General features: G+C 37.2%; 2 long non-coding RNA genes across 3 annotated transcripts in view; one reads left to right on the top strand and one right to left on the bottom strand.

The window, feature by feature from the left end:
* The window catches only part of LOC109145929, a 64,307-nt gene extending 50,054 nt beyond the window's left edge, over positions 1-14,253 (top strand). Inside the window, exon 4 of one of the 2 annotated variants that reach the window (XR_002047639.3) lies at positions 13,768-14,253. This is a non-coding gene — a long non-coding RNA (uncharacterized LOC109145929). Of the gene's footprint in view, positions 1-630; positions 762-13,767 lie in introns of those variants that run through there. The other variant, XR_002047637.3, reaches the window with a different exon arrangement.
* On the bottom strand, positions 3,973-12,634 carry LOC120410358. The gene is made up of 2 exons (XR_005602435.1): positions 6,643-12,634; positions 3,973-5,629 (listed from the first exon to the last, which is right to left on the bottom strand). It is a non-coding gene; the product is annotated as an uncharacterized LOC120410358 (long non-coding RNA).
* Positions 14,254-15,692: the final 1,439 nt, after the last annotated feature.

The following is a 15,692-nucleotide window of genomic DNA, read 5'->3' as shown; positions in this document are numbered from 1 at the left end:
GATCGGTCTTTAAAGAAATCTTTCTGGACTAGTTTTCTGTTTGCTCAGGAATTCAGGCAAACCTATTCTTCATGCAAGTCTTACTTTTTAATTCATCACATTTATTTTTGCAGAGAAGCAATATTGAAGATTGAATTTAAACAATCACTTTAGCCTTTTCCACTGGGTTATGTAATGCAAAGAAATTACTCCATGAAGAGTGTAAAGCTTATCCACCTTTTCCTTACTGTGTCACTCTCTCGTGACACCTTGTCGTATGCTTTGTCCTGTTATTAATATTCATGGTTTTATTACAGTACTGGCACTTTATTCAGCGGATCTGATTTATGCAGACAAGTCGTGTCTTTGGAAAAACTGGGAAGGGGTAAGGAGGATTATGTCCATTTGTTCACATCCAGAAGCCTTAGAAATGTTTACCCCGGCAAATATAATTTGGATTATTTTGGGCTGGATTGTCAAAGGTGCTGTTGTTTGCAACAGCACTGAGCAGCTGAAAGAAGCTGAGGGCAGGTTCAGTCATGTCATGTAGGTGCTGTTTCAAGCTAGGGAACTGCACAGCAGAACTCTCTCCTCTGCCAGTCCTGGCTCAGGTTGAAATAACCCAGCTCTGTTTCTCTCCCTTATCTATAGCCGAACGCAGGTCTTTGCTGCTGTAGTGGGTTGAGCTCCAAAACTTCCTCTGCAAGAACAAGAGTAATTTATAAAGCACTACCGGATGTACCTAGCAGGTTTTTGAAAAATTGATCTTGGACGAATCGCAGCCCAGAACATTGACTGCTGTGGGATGGCTGGGAAAGGAGAGGAACATTTCAATTCCTGGAGCAGGTGACATAGGTTTATTGCTGGCATTTTCCTTTATTATAACAGGGACTACTGCAAGCTGATGACAGCTAGAGGCAGCCAGGTTCCACTTTTGCAAAAAGAAAGCATTCTGGGGATTAGAGATATCACCTGCCCCAAAAACGCTGAGACAGAGGCACATATGTGGACTCAGCCTTTGTGCACAGTGCAAGTCTATATCTTACCCCCCAAAAGACCCCTAAAACATATTTTGGGTTTACAGGGCACAGTTACATGAAAAATGGTTATTGTGTGTGCATGGTAGAGAAGGAAGAGGAGAGAAAAAGGTGTCAAAAAAGAACCAAATGCAACTTGTCACAGATCTATCCAAGACCACTAAGGCTGGCTCTGGCAGTTGGCTAAACTCAATATTTGTACTATTCGAAGTATTTCCTAGGGTAATTATGGAGAAATACAAGGAGATACTGTATTTTGAGCCAGATATTCCAGGAGGTAATGAGTGCTTCCTTTGAAGCTGGTTTGAGTTTCAGGCACTCAGTACCTGTCAGGATCTGGCCTGTGTGGAGAGCTCATTTGTCTTGAATCACACTGACATGACTACATATGACACAGAGATGGAAAGAAAAATCCGTCATAGAAAGGCAGCTCTGTTGACTTCAATGGAATGTCACACATCTGAATCAGGCTGTATTTATTCTTGTGGCTATAAAGACAGACTGTATTTAAAGGAAACAGATTACAGAGAATCAAGTAGAAAATGGAACAAAAACCTTTGTTATAATTAATAAATAAAACTACTTTTTTGCCAAAAATAGAAATTCAGCAATATTTTTCTGCAATTGTTTCTACCAAAGAAAAATGAAATAAAATTGGTTTTTATTTTAGTTGTTGGTGACTTTTTTCATCCAGCATTTTGTAAGAGCGAAGACTGAAATGCTGTGGAATTTTATTTATAGCGACTTTTATCTTCCTTGACACAAAACTTTAGACTGATACAAATGTACCCATCTGTGTCCAGTACCCCTGAAAAAGGCATTAAACCAAGGCAAATTCCCTCTCCTATTTCTCTAGAAATACAGTATATGGAGAAAAATTATGTAATTTACAGCATAATAAAGTACTATCAGCTTTCTTCCATGCACACTGCAAATTGTTCTCTCAGAAATGTACTACCTCTTAACATTTTTTGCAAACTCAGTTACACTTTTCTGGCCAGAACCTCGTACATCTTATTTGATGAGAAAGACATTCATTCTCGTGAATATCATGTAAAATTCATTAACATCTCTATGAAGTTGCTGTCAGTGGTGGTAGAACCTGACAATAAGTGAATAACATTAATTGGAAACCTTTTGGGCATTTTTCATCAGGATTTTGCTTTTGATATTAAAATGTATATGAATAATAGAGTTAATAAATATAATTTGAAATAATATCAGGAAGTCTATAATTATATTATATATTTTTAAATAAATAAATTATTTGGAAATGTAATACAAATGTTATGTATGTATACATTTCATACAACACTTTTCTTTAGAATTTCCCAAACTTTAGACTTTCTCCAAAAAATAGATTTGGCATTATGATTTCCACTCTACAGGTAGGGAATTTGGTATTTAGATAAGGCCTCAATGACTATTCTCTGAAAATCTCAAATTACTTTACTGCATGAAGAATTCTGGAAATGATTTAGCATCATGACTAAATTAAACAAATTTAAAACAACAACAACAACAAAATGGTATCTGTTTCCATAATCTTATTAAGTAAGCGAATTGCAGAGAAAATTCGAAAGCAGGGTTGGGGACCTTTTATCTAAATAATCCTCTTTCCATCAAGAAGCCCCTCAAATTCTTTCCACTCTCAAAACAGACATTTCAAAGAAGAAACATTGCTATCACTGGTAAAATACTTTATTTTACAAAGATTTTGTTTTTCAGTTCTCTGGCTAAGTAATTGATCTGAGAGGGGTTGAAAACTTGTCGATGAAATGACTTGAAACACTGAAATAATTTGAGAGTTCTTGATTTTAATTCACACTCTTTCAGACAATGAAATGAGTCACTGAGTGTACATTCTGCTGTGTCTAAATCGGAACGTCAAACTGTATACATACTTACGTGGGATTCACCAGAACAGAAGTTGACTTAAGACTTTACAAGCCAACATTAATTGTGAGAGGGCACTGGGAAGAACTGACTACCCACTTGTGGGGCCCAAAGCATCTGTTATCATGACCTGTTCCTTAGCTCGTAGCAGTGCCGGCACTCAGCAGCCTTGCAGTGAGTGGAGAGGTGCAGATGGCAACTCAGTGGTGGGCCGTATCCTGGGTCTTCCACTTGAATATCCAGTACCGAGTTCCTGTGACAAATTCTTGCTGCACTGAAGGAAGGGTTAAATAAGAAGAGCATAGCAGTTAAAGACACTGGAGTGCTTGCTTTCACTTTTTCTGCTTGCATTCTGAGTGCCCTGAAGGGTTCTCTCCTAGCTCTGCACAGCCCTGTCCCATGCTAGCAGAGGTGAGCAGAGCACACTGGACAACACCTCAGTGCTGAGCAACATGTATTTTTGATACACCACAGACTGAGAATTCTTTTCAAAACACCTCCCTTCTGTGTGGAAAAAGACATCAGGAACCTTCAAGCTCAAGAGTATCAACTTAATCAGCCAAATCCCACACCTCATCCCTTTCTAAATTCAGTAATTCTGTAACTTCCAGTGCCATCTCTTCATTGGTTTTTGTTTGATTCTCTTCCCCACACCCTTTCATCACCGAGCATTATTAATTAACAAAACTTTGTGTGATTTCATTACTGTCAATAAGGACTGCTTCTGCAAGGTTCTGAAGACAATTGTATAAACTCTTCGGAGTTTATTCCTCCCTGCATGTGCAATTAATTACTCCACAACCCTAGAGTGCTCCTGGATATCCAAGGTGCTAGGGGCTGTACAAGGACAGAGAAGTGCTTGAGGATCAAAGATCCAGAGATCGGACAGCATCTGAGTGAAATACTCCTTTCCCCTTGCGAGGATTTTTTCAATGCGCACAAACCAATTTGGACTGATCTGAAGAGTCCTGGCGCTGGATTTCACTTTCAGATATACTTTCTGTATCCCTTTGTCTCACTCTGGTCCCTGGGGTGGAAATTAAAAATGCCATAATCACTATTAGTAATTTAATTTAATTTATTATTTGGTTAAGTTTCCCCCCTTTTCTAGTTCCTTTTCCCAAAGAAAAGACATTGAAGTTAAAGGTAACCTACTAACACAGATATTGCTCTTTCTACCAGTAAATATGAGATTCAAATATATTTTGTGAGTCCACCGTGACAGATGAAGCAGCAGCAATCACTTAATATGACCCTGTTTCCTTTAAAAACAGAATAAAAAGCAGTAAGCTTTTGTATTTATATAACCATATGGACAATGCATTAGTATGGTCACAAGCTCTGACACAGATCCCAACTATGCTGTGGAATGGATGACCATACTATATTATGCTCATTAGGACAGACTCATCCTGAAGTGTGTTTGACATCATAAGCCAGTCAAGTCTCCAGCTCTACATGATAAGAACAACAAACTTGCAGTATTTAGGTCTCAGCCCGCAGCAAGAACTCTGCTCCAGCTGCACGATGACAGCTTCACCTCTCTTAAGGACAAAGTTACAGTGCTAGATCTGGTTGTAAAATGTTTGTGTTAGCTTTGCCCATATAACTACCAAAGGAAACTGGCATCTTATCTGGTGGAAACCACTCTTTTGCAACAAGGGTGGAATCAGACCTGGTTGATATAAGCAAGAACGGTAGTCTTGTTGCAGAAAAAAATTATTGGGGAATAAGGTCTGTTAAATGCTAGTTTCCATGCATGCCTTCACTTTGCAAACTGATGAAACCTTCTTGCTGAAAAATATCCAGGATTACAGTAGTGTGACTATAACAATGGGGAAAGCACTACCTTCCTACAGCATGTATGGGTGAGACAAGTGATGTTCAAAATACAGTTTATACAGTGGAACGTGTAAAAAGTACTGGGGAAATAAGCATTAATGTAAGACCCTTTTAGACATGTGAATTGAAGTCAGGAAACAGAAGGTGAGGATCCTGGTCTGTGTTCAATGTAGGTTATAAAAGATTTTCCTTGATGGATGTTACATAGTCCATCCTAATAAACTGATTTCTTGTTTACTTCTGATGTATTCAACCAAGATTGGAAGTGAGGTGAAATATTTCCACTCTTGTATGTCCTCTCCTGAAAGACAGTTTAAGAAGAATTTATTAAAGCACCAAAGCAGAAAAATAAAAAAAAGAGAAAAGAATAGATTTAATGGCTTTCTAACAGCAATGGAGTAGAAAGCCTAACTCATTGTTACTATATCCAAAGCATTTTAAAGTACAAGTAAGGAATGCATCTCTATCATCTGAGTTTAATACAAAATCATGTTCCTCTCCTGTCACACACAGGATTTGTTATAGATTTTATCTGCAATAAAAGCTATGTCAGTAGTGCCACATAATACATTTGTAAAGGTTAGAGATATTTTAACCCACATCTGTGACCAGAATTTTAATGACAAGCATATCCTCTGAAGCAGTACTAGGAGAGGAAAACTCTTCTGTAGATATTAATGCAAATCAGTGTAGAACAATGCCTACGCAACATTACAATAGGGTCATTGTGAATCATGTCCTTGAAATTACAAATATGTGACATAAGTAAAAATATATTATTACGAATTCTGCCAATCTCTTGTCCTTGTCAGGGGTTTCTGTTTTTGCAATCCAGAGAGATTAAACCCTTTTTTTGCTTAAACTGTCAGGAAGACCTGCAAAACAGAACAGCAGAATTACTTTAATGACTTTCTTTTTGAAATATGCATTCTTACAAACCATGCATAATGAACAGCAAATTCACAGATGTATTTTTTCTGTCCATTTCTATTTTACTTTCAAAAAATTCATTTATTTCCACCTTCAACTTTGCTAATTAGAGGAAAAATGAAGGAAACAAACACTCCATCAACAGCAGTTTTGTTCACCTCCAAGGGCTTCAAGTTTTATCTTTTGAAACTGGAAGGAGTTTAACATCAGAAATTAAAGTTTTGATATTGAAAGGTGATGCTTCCTGTTTAATCCATCCTCTCTATTGATAAAACTTTTCCATGGGATTATGTCGGATTTAATTGCTCTTGAATCTTTTAAATGGTTTGAGATGATGCTGTTTCTGCAAGATGCAGCTCATCAATGCCTTCTCAAGAAAAAAGCACCATAGCTGAAGTGAACAAGAAGTTTATCATATGGGTTCCACTAAGAAAATGGAATTGATCATTTGAACTTGTTTCACTTAGTTATAGTAAGAGATGCAAGTAGGACTACGCCTGAACAAAAAGTTACATATCCAAAATAAACTCTTGGGTTATAGGTCTATGACCATAACTGCTTGTGCTACTTAAGGCTTATTTTGTCATCTGTTCATCTTTATTGGAACTGCAGGACTCATTTGGGGTAAATGATAATTTAATTAGTGGGCTCCATACAAAGTTTCAACTTTTACCTTTTCCACTTAAAACAAGTTTCTAGAAAGCACAGACAAAAGTCTTGTTTTGATTAACCTTTTATCTTCGAGCCTTGGATCAGTATCAGGACATTTTTTTTCTCTTTTCACTCATAATCAATTTTAGAAAATTATGTTGATATTTGCAGCAATACTGAGCCTCCACATTACATTGTTCAATTATCCATAAGATTTGTGGAGCATAAAGCAAAACTGTTTGCTTTTAGAGGACATCTGCTATAAATAATATGATACCATAAATTTTCCAAGACAGCCATCACCTACCCAGTTGTTACAGAGGCAAAAAGTCTTGGCTTCCCAGAGCAGGTTCCTTTTCAGCCTCTTGTCAGGGAGGTCAACAGCATTTACTTTTGTGCTTTTTCTAGGTACCTTCCCCCACTGTAATGAAATTAGAATGTAATGCTTTCGACGCCTGCACATATCAGCTTTCATTCTTTGGGGAAACATGTGAACATCATTAGAACACAGTTTCTCTCTCTGTTTTCAAAAATATTTCCTTAACAAACTTTATGAAATTCAAACTCGTGGAGTTCATTCCAATGCTGTCTTTAATAAAGTGGCATCTGCTAATGCTGGTAAATGTAAGCATCTGTTATCATTTCTGGTAGGACCCCCTATCTTCATGAACAGGGAGATCTCAACACGAACATAACATTCGCTAAGAAGGTCCCATCTCTGGAGTCTGACTGGGTATTTGCTTTATCCTTAGGAACATTGTTCAAATCTGCTCATCCTTTGCTTTGCAAACTGAAAGAAATGAGAGGAATTTTTAATTATATTGCTGCTGCTGCTTATTGTTAATAATAAATGCTACACAGTGCCATGCATAGCTCTTGTCTCCTGAGAAGATTCACAGCATGGCTGGGGTGTGGTGGTGCTGTTGGTCTCTCTTTAAAGCACACATTTCTCTGTAGTGGTTTGCTCTATAAGCTTGTTAAGAGCAGAATGAATTAGGAGTGAGCTGATGACTTGCTCACCTCAGAGACGCAAGAATTATGTTCTTGCATTCTTTGAAAAGTTCATGGGCAGCATCTACTCAGGTTCTCTGTGTGCCTTTTCTTCATGAGGCTCTCAAATATCTGAACTGTGGTGGGCCTTGGCATTTTTATAGTGTATTTACCTTCCGGTATGTAAAGAGCAAAGGTGCTTTTTAAGTCAAGCAGGATATGAAGGCTCCTTCTCTGGCAAGATAACCTCAAACGGTTTTGCAGCTGCCTGAGACTGAAGTAAGTGCTTTTGATGAATGAGTCAAAATGACATGTTTGGGGATGAAATAAGGTGCCAGTCACAGGTTTTTGAAACAGCAGCCATGGTTAAGTGCTTGAAATACAGGTTTTTTTCCAGTAAATTTCTGTTGTGTGAGCTAGTTACGCTTCTGAGTTGTTGCTTATGCTATCAAAATCTCTTATTGCTATTAGATAATGATACTAAAGTAGGTTAGAAACTGTACCAGCAACACAAGCTGTGAAGAGTCATGAATCAATTCACACCCTAAATTGAGTGCAAGAGCATTTCTGTTTTAGAGTGAAATCTGGGACTCTGATATAGGCACATGACCACTAGAGTGGGAAGATAAGAAAAACCCTAATATGCTGGGACTTGTGGTATCTCACTGTGAGATGATAAGACAGAAATAATAGCATTCCATGTGGGACTCCCTTGCTTTTGTCACTGGAGAAATATCTCATGCTAGCAATGAACAGGAAACATATTTTTATTCTGCTTTACTTATTTGTACTTTGCTACAAAAGGAGCTGTAAAATTGCATTTTAAACATTTTTTATATGAGTACAAGAAGATGCATGCTGAATAGTGCCTCCCTAATGAGAATTTACTCTTTAGACATCTCTGATATCTGTTTTGTAAGGTACAGCTGTCTAGGACACTTGGTAAAAAATAGATATGGTAACATGAATATGGTTTAATTAGGTTGCAACTTTATTTACTATCTCATTTTGGAACTACTGATAAAGGAGTGCAAATGTTAATACTTTATTTAATTGTTTTCAATAGTAAAAGCGTGACTACTGATAAAGGAGTGCAAATGTTAATACTTTATTTAATTGTTTTCAATAGTAAAAGCGTGTTATGTGTCCTCTGTTCTTCCACAACTGTTTGCTGAATTGGAGGAATTGGGAGGCATGAAGAGGGAATGCTAGAGAATTTTGGAATTCCCAAATGCTAGAACAACCCTAAAAAGTGCTGCACGATGCAAGGAGTGAAGAGGCTGAAGGACAAGGACAGCTATATACTTTCCATATGAGACAAAACTAATTTTCATTCTGTAAAAAACGTGTTTCCTATTGCAAATCAGGTCCAAAATTCTCTGTAAATATTTTTCTTTCTTTTAATTTTTCTTCAGATGAAACTTGTTTTGGATTTATTACATTCTTTTCTAGCAATAATGCTTTTCAGTGAAAGATTCTAATTTAATGTCTTTTTGTTCAAATATGTGATTTTTAAGCAATTCTTTTCAGTCTGAACTACACAAAATTGAAAAAGCACATTTGTATTAGACTACAGGACTATACCAGTTTATAGACCCTAGCAAATTCTTAGTTGTGCAAATTTATGGCTTGGTCTTAGAAGGACTGATTGCTTATATACACAATGTTCAAATTATTCTCATGCTTGTATGTATTTTCCTAGAATACAGGCTTTATAGCTTTCACAGGTCTTCATGATGGAGTCTCTAAACAGCCCACAATAAAGATAAGGGCTACAAAAAGGGTTTTTAATGGATTCCTTTTAAAAAATTGTTTAGGCCTAATCACTGTTGTCTAATATAGCCACTGTTTGTGAGCCATTTATTAGGGAAAAAAATAAGAAAGGAGAATATAAAGGCAATGGAGAAGCAATTTCTAACTAGATGCTGCAAGTAATTTGTTCCTCAACCAACCCAAATCTTGCTAATCTTGAATCCTTACCACCATTCAGATCAGCAGAGCTTTTAACAGTAGAAGGGTTAGTAAAAACAGTGATGTAAATATTTAAAGGCAGAACTGGGAATTAAACATAACAACATTGTTGCTGAAAAGGACTCTCCAGCATGCAGTAGACCATGTAATCTTCTATGTTTATCTAATATTATTACCTTTATTTTTTAAATATGCATTTGTCTGTTCTGCTCTTGTGTTGTTTGTTTGGGTTGGTTTTTTGGTTTTCTGTAACTTTTTAATATCTATGTCTTTTTCTGTACATAAAATGGTAGGATATATTTTACAAAAAAAGTAGAGTGCTTTTTTTCTTCAGATTTTGTTTCCTAATGTTGTAGGTGCTTTAGGATCAGTAAACCCAAATCTTGTTCACAGGAAACTTGCCTTGCTTTGATGTATTAAGCTGATAACCTATTCAATGAATGGCTATCACATCCCAATAAAGCATTTCTTTCAGCTACTTTATGTATTTCACAGACACTTATGCTTAAAAATATTAATCTTTTATGGGTTATATTGTGATTTTATGACAATAAAATACGTTGTTTTGTTTAACTGCTTTTCCATAATAATACCTTTTTATCACATTGGAGCTGTATGATTCTCTGTAGGAGAAAAAGAGCAAATTCTATATCTAACTACTTGAATTTCGAGGAGAACTGAGCATTGATTATGATCATCAGCCTTATATTATTCTAGTTTTATCTCTCTCTCTTTGTCTTTTCAGGCAGCAACTGGGGACATTCTTAAAAAGAGAGACCCCCAGACTGCCCTGGAGATTTCCCCTTTGCAGGGGAGGTTGCACTTGGTCACTGCACTGCAAGGGCAGGCTGCAGCTGTGGTGCACATGGTGAGGGCAACTCCCAGACTCAGCTCATAAGCAGAGATATGAGGAGGCAGAGATGATGAAACACCTTACATAATTACTTGGTGAATACAGCTGATTGACTGGGTATTTGTATGTTATATGTGCATTGACCCTTGCTCACCCACTGTCAGAGCCAGAATGCAAGATTTGAATGGTTCAGTTCAAGGTGAATGATACAGTCTGGCCAATGTTAACATAATTAAAACTTTTATACCACTTACTTTTATGTAACCTGTGCTCTACATATTTGAGACGTGTTTTGAACAGGGTTTTTTTTTATTTTTAATGTGTTGGTACTTAACCTTTTTATCTCCCTCATCTGTAATACAGCTCTAATTATAGTAGTTAAAGGTGAAGAAACAATTAGAAATGTGAAAACATGCATCCAACTTAATTTTACGTAAATCTAAGTCAGAAACTTAGGCTAATAATAGAATTGGGGTATTTTTCCCAGTAGGGGACAAAAAAGGTATTTTTGGTTCCAGAGTGATACTTAACTCTAATCTGGTGTACGGATATTCAACCTTAAAACTGTAAGCTCTCAACAACTCCAAAATTATTTGGAATACATAGTTTTGCTTGCTATTTGAATTTCCTTCTTACAAAGGTTCCAAGAGAGGTCCCTGGCTGATACAGAAACAGAAATTGGAGTGTATGAAATATAGCAAACACTGTAACTAAAACCAACATCTTAGTAGGCAACTCTACACATAAATAATAATTTTGAAAATCCTGTTTTTAATAAGACAGGGTGTTTTGTTGATCCTTGCATTAGGAACATTGTAATAATTCATGCACAAGCTGCCTAGGGAAAGACTGCCAGACTCTAGGACAAATAGTCATGAGGAAAGTCCCAGCAGCAAGGAAGATGGAGGGTTAGTTCATTAATCAAAAACTTTGGGAGATCTGAGAGATCAAAAGCACACTTTGTAGGAATAGGTCCAAGAAGTTTGAGGCATGCAGAGAAATCCCTCCTGCATCCAGCTACAACTACAGCCTTGCAGCTGCAGCTCAGGTAATGGGACTGACCTTGTTACTTCTCCTTTATTTTCAGGCAAAGTTTGGTGAGTTTTTTGCTACGGTTTCAGCAGCCGAAGCTTTGGTGATCTTGGATGAAATAGAGTGCTTATGTAATCCTTGGTTTAGGGAAAGCAGAGTGAACTTCCAGCTGGCTGAAGACAGAGTCTAGGGGCTGGAGCACTTTGATGTTCCAACCAGTTGCAAAGTGAATGTTTATATATGCCTTACTCACTGAAAACGAGACTTAGTTAAGGTTTAGGGTCCAATAATCCTTAAATCCCCTTTTGATTTCTGGTTTTATATGCCAAAAAAGTACATAAAAGCTTCTTTTTTTTTCCTACCTGGGACATCTTTTAGTGTATACAGATATGCATTGTGCACATTCTTTGGACAGCTCTTGTAGGTGGGAAATCTCTCTAAGCACCATCAGAAACCAAAAACTAGACAAGGATGCACTTAACTTCCTGGGAACTGTTCATTTCCACACATCAGGAGGTTTACAAGCCATAATCATCACGAGTGAGTCACCAGACTTTCTGAAATTAAAATACACCTTCTTTCTAGATAACATTGTATGATAACAGATAATAAAAACAGCAGATTAAGCAAGAGTAGCTTCATCAGCAGGAAGAATGAAAGATAGTACGTGGCTCTCAATTTTAGCAGGGCATTCAGCTCTGAAAAGGGGTAAGTATTCCAGGTTGTACTGCCAGTATTTATTTCAGAGGTTTTTTTGTCAAGAATTGTTTAATATGCATTCAACAAGTCCTCCAACATCTCTTTAAAGAGAAAAAATCATGCACAATTCATTCAAGGAATACAAACAAATGCTTATGCCTAGGAGTTGTTTCCTCTTATCTGGAGTTGGAAGGGTTGGGTTACAGATTGCTTTACTTTGTATTTCCTAAGATATTCCTCATCTGTGTGCTGGGGATGATGAATGTGTCCTCTGGCATTTCTTCTGGTGAACTATGAGAACCTTCTGATCTGAAACAATACTGTGTGACTGTGTTTGTGTTGTGCCACGCCTGAGCTAATTAGACAGTTATTTCTCAGTTAGAGTTTTTGCTAAAAAACCCCCAAATCATTAACTGGGCTTTTTGACTAGGCATGTCTGGGGAAGCCCAAGTTTTTTTCAATGTGTAGTGTAAGATTACTCCTGTTGGCTTAGTTCAAGACAGTGCTCTTGATTTGTTACCTAACTAATTCCACCTGAATATCGTAGTGCAAAGCTGAACACTTAAATCTTGAGATCTTATTCTACACACTAGGCACATGGCTGTTAAAATTCAAAGTCCCTAGACCTCACAGGGGCAACAAAGCTTAAAAGAATATGACCTTTTGGCTACTGGAGTCCAAGTTTGCCCTCTACAAAATGAAATATTTCTTTTTCTTACCTCATTGAGGTGGGTATTAGAGTCCTCCTTTAATGAAGGAAATCTTGGGTCTGTTAGAATCAATGTCAAATCTCACAGTGAGTTGAACATGGCCAGATTTTATCTAACATTTAGGATGCCCTCATTACTGCCGTGTGTGAACTGTGACAAACCCTGAGTGTTCTGCATGTGCTGTAAAATATAACCATCCAACAACTCTCTCTCTGTGCCACTAGCTTTTGCCCCTTCCCTCCCCACATACAGACATTTAATATGTCTATAATTTTCTTGATGATTTTCATGACTTCTTTTAATATTGCAACCATATTTGCTGGCTTTCTGCCTGGTCTCTTGGACTCATCTGACAGTGTGTTCTTTCATTTGTTATTCAGCTAGTTTACTATCCTCTATGATTTTGTTTCATATCCCTTCCTCTATTCTTTAGAGCATCACCCTTGACTTCTCTTTTCCTCTGGCAGAACTAAACCCCCAAAACTTCTTGGATTAATCTGGTTTGCATTTCCAGCCATTGTGTGTCTCATTTGAAAGTTTTTCCTTGCATTTGCAATATCTTTATCTGCTCTGAAGCATAATAGCATTTCAATTTATATACTGCTTTTAACATCAAGCAGGCAGTTCAAAGTATTTTATAAAATGGGGAAAGAGGAAGCTAAACCTAAATAGTTGATGCAGATAGAAAAGTTTTCAGGCTAGACTTAAACTGAGATAGCATAAGGGCATTGTACATATTATCATCTTTCTTGCTTTACTGCCAGTGCTCCTTGCTTGCTTATTTTCTATTAAAAATTATATGAAGTGATATTTCAATGATTTTGCATCTTTTATATTACTAATTGCTGCACATAGTTGAGGCTTGTTGGGCTTTTTTCATACAGGCTTTCACACATAAATTTTTGAGACTTTTGTTATGGCTTCACTGTTATTTTTACACATGGGTCAAAATGAATCCTCATCAGATGGCTGCCTGGATGCTCCAGTTTAGCATCACATGTAAGTCTCTAGGGCAGCTTCACTCTCTGGCAGAAATTGAGCTCCTATCCACTTTCAGGAATGTTAATTTACCACAAATTGTAGCTCATTTCTTGAAAGTGATTTGTGTATAATAGACAGTCCCTGGAGAATTAAAGGAGACCTTTCCTTTTAATTTTTTTTTTTTTTTTTTTTACAGGGGTTATCTGACACAACCAGGATTTGCAGTTCTGGCTTGAAGCTACTACAATAATGCAAACTCAGTCTGGTTTTTCAAATGTCATGATGAGATGCCTTATTAAAGCTTGACATGGACAGGGCGTTGTAGAAAACTCTTTGATTCTATAACCCAGAGACTTTCATAGGCATGCTGTGACACTGTAAGACTTTTTCCTCTTGTGATTATCTCTCTTTAATGTAACACTGTTGTACTGGAACTCTTAGTGTCTAATTTCCCAGAGTATTACATCACTCTATTATAAGGAATCCTCCTTACTGTCATTCCTAGATCAGGATTATACAGAAAAGCTAATGAATACTCAAGGATTAATCATTACCACAGCCATGCATTGAGCTTTGGGAGAGGAAGAAGTAGGAAAACATCCACCATTTATCATTCCAGAGGGATTTGCAAGGCAATTCTTTACCCAGAATAAAGTGCAAGCTAAAAAAAAAAAAAAAAAAATTAACAAATGGTAATAACATACGGTTATTATTATGTTTTTGTTTTTTAAAAATTAAACTCAAAGTTCCAAACTTCTAGTTTGCATTGATAAGATACTCCAGTGGACTTCTGGCCACAATGACCAATACACATACATTGAGGATGTCACTGACAGCTCTGGGCCATGCTTCATCATGGCTTTATGAACTGCTTGTTGTCTTCTAACCTGAAGATCATCATAGGAAGAGTGAAAGGAAAATAAAAGATAATTAAACTAAAGCACAAAGACGGTTGTTACATGGATCATTGCTCTCTTACAGGAAGCATGACGCATCTCCCCAACACCTATTCAGAGAAATCTGCTTGTCCCAGATTTACAATTCATCATTTAAAGGAAAGAGTTAACTGTTGCTTCAATGCAAGCTTCTGAGGTATAAAATGGAAAATATTTGCTTTAACATACATGAAAAAAATACTTTAGACTTTTACTGCTTGGTTCCATTTGTCTGTGACTGAACAGTTAGAGCAATCCCCTCACTTCGCTTTTGCATCATACTTTGCAATGAATGGAAAGAATTACTAGATTACATTTCTCTCAAAATCATTCCTCAAAAATTCTGTGATTACCTATCTCCTCAATGTACCATTGGAAGGCAGAGGAGATGGCAGAAATATGGATGAAAAGCAAATACCATGAGAGACCCTTGTTGAATCACTGATCTTGGTGTCAGTAGCATCGATCAACGCACATTCCCACAAGCTCTGTAAGCCATGCCTTCACCCACTTTCTCGTTAGCAGTCTGCCTGCATGTCGAGCTATTTTACATGGAGTACTTCATGGGGTTTGACTCTGTTTCCAACCTAAAGCTGCTTCTTCTGGCATAATACTTATGGTTCTTTCCAATCAAGTAATAATGATTTCAGGCTTTTTAAGTGCTGTTGCTATACAATCCTTTCCTCTGCTGAGTATGGTCTGATTCTCTCTTTAAAAAAGGCTGGCTCATTCCACTCCTCATCAAAGGAACAGTTCTTCTCAGCTCTTCTTTTCCTCCTGATAGACTTGGCTCACGCTCCTTTTCCCACTGCCAAAACTATTGGCCTACTTTGTTATGCTCCGATGGAGCCATCATACCCTACTTGGCTGCAGTTGGCGTGTTCCACTCTGCTCAGATTAAGCTCTCTAACTCTGCTCTTTTTTACTCTGATATGGTCATTCTCCTGTAATCCTCTGTGCTTTTCTATAATCAGTCTGCTCATCATTTGTAGAAAGTTGTCTCGATAATCAGATTTCGTCCATATGGAGTTTAATCCAGGTTTTTGCTAATGACCACTACGACTGGTAGCTGCCTTTTTGTGGCATATTTTTGACAGGAAACTATACTGTCTACCTGTCATGTGTTCTGTAAAAAATGTACACTTCCACATTAATGTAAAATGATCTGCGTAAAGCATATTAGTAC

Source organism: Corvus cornix, chromosome 8, assembly GCF_000738735.6.
Source record: "Corvus cornix cornix isolate S_Up_H32 chromosome 8, ASM73873v5, whole genome shotgun sequence".
In the NCBI taxonomy this organism is placed as follows: Eukaryota; Metazoa; Chordata; class Aves; order Passeriformes; family Corvidae; genus Corvus; species Corvus cornix.
Note: the sequence above shows the minus strand (reverse complement) of the source record. Positions and strands in the feature narration are given on the sequence as shown.